At 38.7% G+C, this 10,000-nt stretch overlaps 1 protein-coding gene across 5 annotated transcripts in view; it reads right to left on the reverse strand.

Moving 5' to 3' along the window:
• Positions 1-10,000, reverse strand: part of ERG (ETS transcription factor ERG) — a 2,569,778-nt gene that overhangs the window by 1,847,247 nt on the left and 712,531 nt on the right. The gene's annotated exons all lie outside the window — the stretch shown is intronic.

Here is a 10,000-nt window from a genome sequence, read left to right on the forward strand (position 1 = left end):
AAATAGACAACACAGATGGAAAGTTATGATGAGTACATAACTATTTTATCTGATGTTGTCAATTTTCATTTTATCCTCAACATATGGGACAGAGTCCCCACCTACCTTTTTTCTGGGTGGCCTTATGGAAGGATATTTTTCAAAACCATTGAACCAAAGGAGGCCCTACTCCTGGTGACCAAATCCAATTTGTAATGAGTAATAAAGGTATGAGGGGGTGATAAACAGTAGATTAATAGTATGGTTGATGGTGTTGTCTGAAAATATCTTAGGCAGAAAGGATGGGTTAGTACGCAAAGTAACCCTGTCTTTATGAAAAACCAAGTATGGCGACTGGGATGCTAAAGCCTGAATCTCTGATATTCTTCTTTCAGATGTGATGGCTACCAAGAACATGGTTTTCCAAGAATGAATGGAGAACAGCAACAGTCATCCCTATGCACAAAGGTGGGCCATCTGCAGACCCTGGAAACTACAGACTCATAAGTCTCACTAGTCTTATATGCAAAGCCATGGGAAGAATTATCATAGAAATGATCAATAGAGATATAGTAAATTTCCTGACACTGGACCCAGCCCAGTTTGGTTTTGTCAAAGGCATATCATGCCTACTCCACCTGGTGGACTTCTTTGAGAAGGTCACCAAAGCAATGGATGACGGCAAAATCATTCACACTGCCTATCTTGACCTGGCCAAGGCATTTGACACAATACCCCACTTCAGCATTGTTGACAAACTCAAGAGGTTAGGTACAAACCCGTATGTCATCTGGTGGATAGCCAACTGGCTCACAGACATGACCCAGGAAGTTAGAATTGGGGAGTCCACCTCTACAAAGAGGACAGTCACAAGTGGAGTCCCTCAGGGATCAATCCTTGGACTGCTCCTTTTTGGCATTTACTTCTCAGAAGTCAAGGCCAATGTCAGTGTTCTCTGGCTGACTAAATTTGCAGATGATTGTAAATTAGGAGCTGCCACTGAATCTCACACTGACGCAAATGTTCTCCAGGAGTGGCTGACACAGACAAATAACTGATGTCAGGGCCATGGACTAAAACTAAATGCCAAAAAATGCATAATAGTATCCACTGGGAAGTCATCCATTCCTGGTAAGTATCATATTGACAACACACCCTATAGAGTCGACCAAGTAGTCAGGGACTTAGGAACACACATATATAGTAATCTAGCCTTTGATCATCACATGTCTACAGTGGTGAGGAAATCAATCTATGTTGCACAACTTACAAACAAAGGTATGGTATCTAAGTCCAAGGAAGTAATTTTTCCACTGTATTCAGCATTCATCAGACCTATCATTGAGTACAATGCCCCCTTGGATATGTACCTAACCAGACATATCCAACAACTGGAACTTCCACAGAGGTTCCTCACTAAAAGAATACAGAGTGTAAGTAATATGTCCTATGCAGACTGCCTCAAGGCCCTATCCCTGTATTCTGTCTCCTACAAGCTTTTGAGGGGAGATCTATGCCTGGCATATAAGGCATTGTCAGACCTCACTTTGATGGCTCTCCTGCATATCCAAAAAAACAAACAGTACCAGAATTATCTGTTCTAAACTTAAACCTTGCCTGTGATATAAATAGGACCTGCTGGAGAGATAGGTATATATCCCAAATACTACCCTGTCTATGGAACAGGCTCCCCATCTATGTGAAGCAGAGTTCCTCCCTAACCCAATTCAAGTGTAACTTGGACAACTGGATGGGAAATTGGAAATTCACCCCTGGTTTGCACCTATGTCTCTAATGAACACAGATAAACTGTAAATGGTTCATATCCCAGGCCAATGCCTACACTTACCAAGAGTATCAGAACTTGTCAGAGTTTTGGGATGCATGGCTAGGCATAAAAAGGCCCTTGTGGTTGTTAGCCTAGCAAACACCTATGAACCAATGACATGTTGTCCAACTGAATCGCAACTGTCCCCAGAGGAAGAGCATTTTAAAAGGCTTGCAATGCTAGTAGCACTGCTCTCATTTCTAGGGCATTTATATATGAGTTGGACTCTTCTGTAGACCAGGTACCTTGGACTGTTTTTCCCAGATAATGCCCCCCACCCCATCTGGGAGGCATCTATGGTCACTGTGGCCTTCGGGTGAGAGGGGAAAAAAAGGACAACCTTGAATCAGTTGAACTGTTTGAATCCACCATAAAAGATCCTTCTTGCAAATCTTTGTGATTCTTATCAGGGCTGACATGGGTTGGTGAAGGATTGATCACTGTACTGCGAGCAACCACTGTATGATTCTCATGTGGAATCTTGCTAGCAGAACTAGTATTATTCCTGTTGCCATGGAACCTAAGGCCTGAAGTACCACTTCAGCAGATACCTTTGAATTGTGTAGTAACTTTCTGACCTGATCTCTTATTGTTATCACTCTTAATGGTGGGAGACGTGCTACCATTTTGATTGTGCCTATGTTTGTTCCTATGAAATTCAAATCTCAACAGGGGTCTAGATGTGATTTTTCATCATTTATTGTAATCTCTAACAAAGAACATGTTCGGATAACCATGTCTCTTGCTACTAGAAATAGACGCCTGGTTGGGGAAGAGATGAGCCAGTCATCTAAGTATGGAAACATCCGGAATTCTTGCTGTCTCAACTGAGCTGTCACTACTGCCATACATTTAGTGAACACTCTGGAGGCTGTTGTGAGGCCAAATGGCAGTACTCTAAATTGACAGTGACTGGCTCCCAGCTGGAAGCGTAAATGACTTCCAGATCACCAGTCATTCTTTACGTGGTAGTACGCATACTGAAAGTCTATTGAGCACATCCAATCGTCCTTTTCCAAGAATGGATGTATGGACTAAACCGTGGCCATCCAGAACTTGTTGCACCAAAGTAATTTGTTCAATCTGCTGAGATCTAAAATTGGTCTCCAGTCCCCTGTCTTTTTGGTACCAAAAAGAACCTTGAGTAAGCACTGGATCCCTCTGGTCTGGGGGAACTTTTTGGATGACTCTTTGTCTAGGAGCCTTTGTATCTGGATGGCTGCTTGCTCCCTCTGACTGAGTGGAACATCGGGGAGTATTTTGCTTTGGGGTGTTGGATGGGTAAAGGGTACAAAGTATCCTCTGGATATAATCCTCTGCACCCACATATCATTTGCTATGTTTAGCCAGGCTCTCAGGTGCAGGGATAGTCGACTCCAACTGCCTCCAGAGAAGAGCAATCAGGCATCCTTTTAGAAGTGCAGAAGGGCTTCCCAAAGAATGTATCTCTGGACACCTGATTATGGGGCGCTCCTCTGCAGCGAGGGGAGCGTCTTCCATCATTGTTTCCCCCTCTGCCCCTGGGGGAACTTTCTCCACGTGCATGTGGAAAAGACCCTTCTGATATTTTGAGCCACATCTTTCCACTCCTTCTCTGATTTTTTGAGTATGGTCTCCTGGGAGTGGAAAAATGTACACCCATGGCAGAAAGGGTCTTCCCATCCTTCTTGCACCTGGACAGCGTATCTCTGACTCTTGGGACATATAGAGAAGTGCCATCAAAAGAAGCATTTACGAATGAAGACCTAAAGGGGTCCACAAAGTCACACAAGCACATGCAGGCATGCCTCCTCATACAGATGCCCGAAACCGCAGCTCTACTTGCCCCTTTAGCTACATATGAGATGAGTCTCATGGAGGCATACCTCTCAACCTAGAAACATCAAAAAGCTGGACAAGACCCATGAAAAATAGGTACAAATCGGTACGCTGTTTAACATCTAATTTGCATACATAATTATGTAAACCCCATCCACTCCAATGGAATTGTGGGATACCAACTTTCAAAAGCAAATTGAAGAATGGACAACCACAATATGGCACCAGAGTCCCCCCTGCAGCCATTCCAATGTCCCATTACCTGGCTATTTTTCCCCATTTACCATAAACACCAAAGTGTGCATACTGCTTTACTTCTACAATGATTCTTCGGATTTTATTTTTACATTTTGCAGCACAGCAATGCACAAACACTAACAGACATCTTCTAAACAAAGCAATACTGTCTCACAATGAAAACAGACTTGGCATTAAAACCTCCCTGGCCTTGAAACTCACATTCATTGAAACAGCACTGAAACCCACACCACATCCAAAGAAAATGCATCTGGCCAGTGGTGGATAAAGATTACCTTTGGGCTGTTTTCAAATCACTGGCCTCTTGCACACAAAACAAGACACATACATGTGTTCTTTTGTTTGATACACCTTCCTGACTTTATTAAGTTATATTCCTTGTATAATACAGCACACTTGTTAGACAGAGCGCATTTTAAATTTATTGTTTGAACATTTTTCCAGTAGGCTGTACTGTAGGCAATGAAACAAAATGCATGAACCAATAATGACAAAACTGCCCAATTCAGAACATTTCCATCATAAAAGTCTACTTCCATACCCACACTATAAACAGAATGACTGCAGTGTAAGCCATAGGCATCTTGCACAGCTTCTCACCCTTATTTTCAATTTCAGTTTTTTTTTTTTTTTTTGGGGGGGGGCAAAAGTTAAAAAACAGGGACACATTTTAAACATTACTTGTATACTTTTGGAAAGTTGCTAGAATAAAATGTTGTGTTACCACCATGCATTTCACTGGCAAATCTTCTACCCAGGACCCTATGCATTACAATCAGAGCAACACACCACTATGACAAATCAGCAGTTTATTGAAAAATAGGAAGACTGAAATTTAATGGCTATCATTTAATGAATTCAGTTCTCACTTCTCACCATCGCTCTCAACCTCTTAACACAAAATAAACTGGACAAACAAAGCCATCTACTCTACTAGGGAATCAATTTTATAAGTCAGATGAATAAACTCACTTAGGTTCCAAAATACTTCTGACTCCTCACAGACAACAAGCCAAAGCTTTAAATAAAGATATACTTTCATTTTTTTTGAGCAACACAGTTTAATCTCATGGAGATGTATTTTTCCTATTATAACCATTTGATTTGCACAGTTATTATCCAAATGGATCAAAATGTATCTGTAGCACAGAGGTGTCTGTCTCCCACACTGCTTGAAAAATTCATTCTTTGCCTCTATAGGAGAGAAAATGGACTACACAGAAAAGGACACACGAACTAGGGCCCATGAGAATACATTTTAAAAGAAAGATGAGTTTTTCTGTTGTAAGTGATACAATCCATGGGTCATTCAGCATATTAGTAGGACATTTCAGGAGAAAAACATATTTTCCCGATCGTTCAGTCTTTGCAGACAAGATGTACAAAGGGATTTTCATCTAGTAAGCCTTGATTCTCCAAGTCTAAATTTCTCAACAATGTAGTTTAGCTTGTCTCCAGAGCACACAGGGATAAAGCCCTTACTGCATTTTCAGTAACTGGGGCTTGATAAGAAGCCCCAGTACTGGAGGAGCCAGGCAGGGTAGGGTAAGTTTAAAGGGCCATTGCCTGCTGTGGTAGGAGAGTTTGCATGCATTTGATAGCATACTGGGTGGTGAAATCTTCCTTGTGGAGGCCAGATGAAACCACCACTCATGCTGTGAGATAAAGAGCAGGGCAACTTGAAGAAAATGCCCCTTGCTAAACAGATGGGATATACTCCACTGACAACCCATTGCATACCTCTCCACAGTACCTTGCTGGATGCAGTTAGGGTGTGTGACACAACTGCAAAAATTTGAACTGCATCTGATGGCTGTCTGAATGATGGCTCTTCCTGGTCGCCCCTCACTCTGGTGAAAAGAAATGAACAGGCTGATGGGCTGTTGGGACAAAGTATCAAAAAAAAAAAAAAAAAAAAAAACTCTTTTTTCCTTGAAGGAATTCCATTTTTAACTCTGCCTTCAGAAGTTGGCCACAAATGTCTAAGACCACCCGCAAAATAGCCTCTGTCATCCAAATGTATCCCAGAAGGTTTATTTCTACTTTTAAAGTGCAGTTCAGCTGTCTGCTGCTTTGAGGTGATCACTTCTCTCAAGAAGTTATAGTTTGTATAAAAGATTACAGACTAAGAGCAGTCAATGGTGAGGCCATTCTTGGCAGAGTCATTCACACACACACACACACACACACACACACACACACACACACACACACACACACACACACACACCGTTTCCTTACCTGCCGAGTCTTCATTCTTTTTGGCAGGACTGCCGTTCACCGATAATCCATGTTCCCCAGCAAAAATAACCAATTACAAAACAGTGCTGACACTCGCACATGAGCAGCCAGAAATGTGTGCATGACATGAGAGTGCTGTCATTCGCCAATAATCCTGCTCATATTTGAGCAGCCGGAAATGTGTGCATGATGTCAGCTCCTTGAGCTCAATTCCAACAAGCAGTTAACCAAAAAAGTTTTTAAATTTAAGAATATAACTGTAAAAAAGGGAATAAAACTATAGCTTTCACTTAACTGCCAGAGAGCTATCTGGAAGGACCAGGTCTTTGCGAAGTGGCAAATGAGATATGGAGTGATTGGGAGAGATGCACTGTGGGTACGGTAGGGAGCTCCAGAGCTTTTTGGTTGCCACGAGCTATTGCAATAATCGAGTCAGATCTGAGGGATCTCATACGAACACATATGTTGAGGATAAAATGAAAATTTGACAGAATCAGACTGTTTGGTTTAAAAAAGTTCTAGATCTATATTAACAGCTAAATAATCAGAAAGCTATCTGGAATGTACCATGAGAATGTCACTGATATAAATAATAGACAGGCAAAACAAAAAGGTAACTGGAACCACAAGCAGGCATAAAACAACAGTTGTTTATTCAAAAAGTCCACAACTTTTGTTTTTGTACAAGGTGTTTATTCCAAAAGTTTAAAAATTACAGTGTACTTAAAGAGTTAATTGCTAAATGTCCATATAAATAATATAATGATAAATTAAAAAGAATAAAACTTGTGAATAAGATACTAAACTAAGTCACTTTTTTTATAATAAAATAGTTTAAACCAAGTCATACATCAACACATCCTAATCCGTCATAGGAGAAAGGACTACAGCAGTGTCAGGGATAAAATTCCTGTCTACTTCAAGAAGTATGCAATGGTTTTGAAAAGTGTTAATAACTCAGATCAGACTTGACAAAAATATACTTAATCGTTACATGTTGCAGTAATGACAGGAAGGAAAGGAAAAACAAAAATATATTCAGTAAGACACAACAACAACAACAACATCTGGCCAGAGCACAAAACTTAGCTAAAGAAAAAGGAAATGCACAGTCATTGTGCTCAAAAACACGTCCATCATTTTTTGCTCACAAAAGACTACCTAACATAGTTAATGACAGCATTTTGTTTATGTTTTAAAAATTACATAATAAAATTTGCCATCTGGGAACTCGGTTCCCTAACCCATACTGACTACCACTCATGAAAGAATCTCAATAAACCAAAAGTGTTAAATAAAGCAGCATAACTAGAGAGAGAATAAATTTGTAATATAATAGCTCAACTAGTATCTTAATAATGAAAAAAAAAACATATCTAAAAACCTATCACTATTCAACTTCTACAGCCAGCAATGCCCCAACCCAAGCATATCATGAAATGATTATCCCCTAAATAAAAGTAAAGAATAGCCTACTATACAGTGTAATAAAGTAAATGTTAAGCATACAACTGAAAACATTTATAGTTAAATTCCTAGAAATGAAACATTGAAAAATATCAACAATTATTGCAAAAGAGCTGAAATAGGAAATAAAAGTCATCTTGTTGTCCACACTCAAAATCCAAATAACAATATTGCCCATAGAATACCAGAGTCTTGAAATAAAGTGGATCTAAGGTGGATAAATATAATACAAAAAACACATTTAATTAACAAGTGTGCATCTCCAAATCCTGATATCAAATAATTTCAAAATCTAAAAGTGATCACCAAATAGGTATCTTAAGTCAAACTCTAAATAGACGCTAAACAAGAAGCATATTATATGATTTCCTTGGGTATCAAAAAGGCAGGAAAAAGAAGTGACAACCAAAATGGTAAAAGATATTGTTTGTAATGTAGATTCTACACAAAGGCCATCCAAATGGAGCAACATAAATGGATAACAAGCTTTTCTCAAGTGAGAAGTTCCATCTTAGCTTAATCCAACACTACAATGCCTTCCATCAAATCAAAAGGTACTTCAGACATGCTAGGCAGCATGTTGCAGTAATGACAGGAATAAAAGGAAAAACAGAAAGAGATTCAGTTACTTGAAATTGCTGGCCAGAGCACAGTAATTGGTAAAAGAAAACTGAAATCTACAGTTATTGTGTATGTTCAATAACACAAGTAGATGCCATTGCTTGTTCACAACAGACTGCCTAACATAACTGTTAAAGACTGCTTCTAAAAAGGGAAGCAACTTAAGTATAAAAATAATAATGAGAACCACTTTAAGCTCATCAGGAATTGTCTGAACTTGGCATGAGCAGAGTTATTAGTTAAAAAGCAGACCAAAAGACAGTCACAATGAAATCCAAAACTAGAGCACCCTTGTAACAATAGTGCACCATGCAGAGCAACTGTATCATCAAATACAAATGCACTAGCTATTGTCTATTTCTCACAAAATGAAACAGATCACATGATCAAGAAAAGCACAAAATATTCTGACCTCTGAACATCATAGAATATAGCAATAAGCTCAAGGGTAATAACTATACGCAAAGTATGGAAAAGTATTGTGACAATAAAATTCAGGACAAGTAATCTGGGTTCTGTCTTTATAAAACTTTTGAAGACATTTTTATTAAAATTTGATTACTTTGAGAATTTCATTTTGAGACATATTCTGGATTGTGTCAGTATAAAACATTGCAGACTATTTTAATAAAAATAGAATTATTTTGAAAAAAATCACCTCAAAAGATAGGAAAAGCAACTGTTTTACTACATCAGTAGAAATTAATTAACAGACAAGTCTTGTACACCAGAACAAGTGAGAAAACTGCAAACATGAAATGTTTGGAAAATTAAAGGAATATGCATGTAACCAAACAATATAACGATTACTTTCAGGTTCAACCAGTTATTTACGTATACCCATTTGTATGTAATCCCCACTGGGTTTATGTATATATTATCTCATAAATGCATTTGCTGGATTGATCGATCGACTCTGAACCTTTAGCAGTTATCAGTGGAACATACAACAAACCTTAAGCAAGTAACAAGTATTGATATAAAAGCTTAAATTACACTGCAAAGAGAATAGCAACAAAAGATAACAAGCAATTTTTGGGTTCTTTAAATCAAATTATAAACAGCATTTTTAAATTACAGTGAACACCAAATAGTTAAGGATTAGAACAGAATATAAAGGAATCTAAATGAGGCTTGTTATATAACAGGAAACAACTACATGGCTGGACTAAAAGAATTACTATTATTCTTGAATGCTCCTTCCCTAGTAATAAAATTGCCCATAACTCACAGCCCAAGTACACAAATCCTCATAACACATGCTGCTACGGCTGTATAGTAATCAGGCCAATGTTCCACATAACAATGATCAAAAGTTATTTTACAGGGATCCAAACACCACCTTACTTTTTATATCCAGTCCAAGGTTACTCTATAATGGGAAAGAACAATCAGCAAAAGATGTTGAAAAGTCATCTCACTCTAACTCTTGAAATCTGGAGTCACAAGTAATAAATTCAGTACAGGTAGGCAAAACCAAAATACTTCTATTTGGAGCATGCAAAAACAAACAATTACTATCTTGAGCCGTGAAGTATGATGCAAGAAATATCATACTGGACAACAGCAAGAAAGCTCAGGACTAAATTATCATTACCACAGCTTTATTTAAGTGCAAACACAGACGTAAAAGTCAGAGGTTATTATTGTAATGACTGTTGTTACATTCTACAAGAAAAACAGAATGACTGCACTGAGAGATTTTGGAGAAGTGGGGAAGAGGGACCGGGGAAAGTTCAGGCAGAATGACAGAAATAATGACCGAAAGGTCGCATTAAGACAGATGTA

This window comes from Protopterus annectens, chromosome 5.part0 (assembly GCF_019279795.1).
Source record: "Protopterus annectens isolate FY-2018-M chromosome 5.part0, PAN1.0, whole genome shotgun sequence".
Classification (NCBI taxonomy): Eukaryota; Metazoa; Chordata; order Ceratodontiformes; family Protopteridae; genus Protopterus; species Protopterus annectens.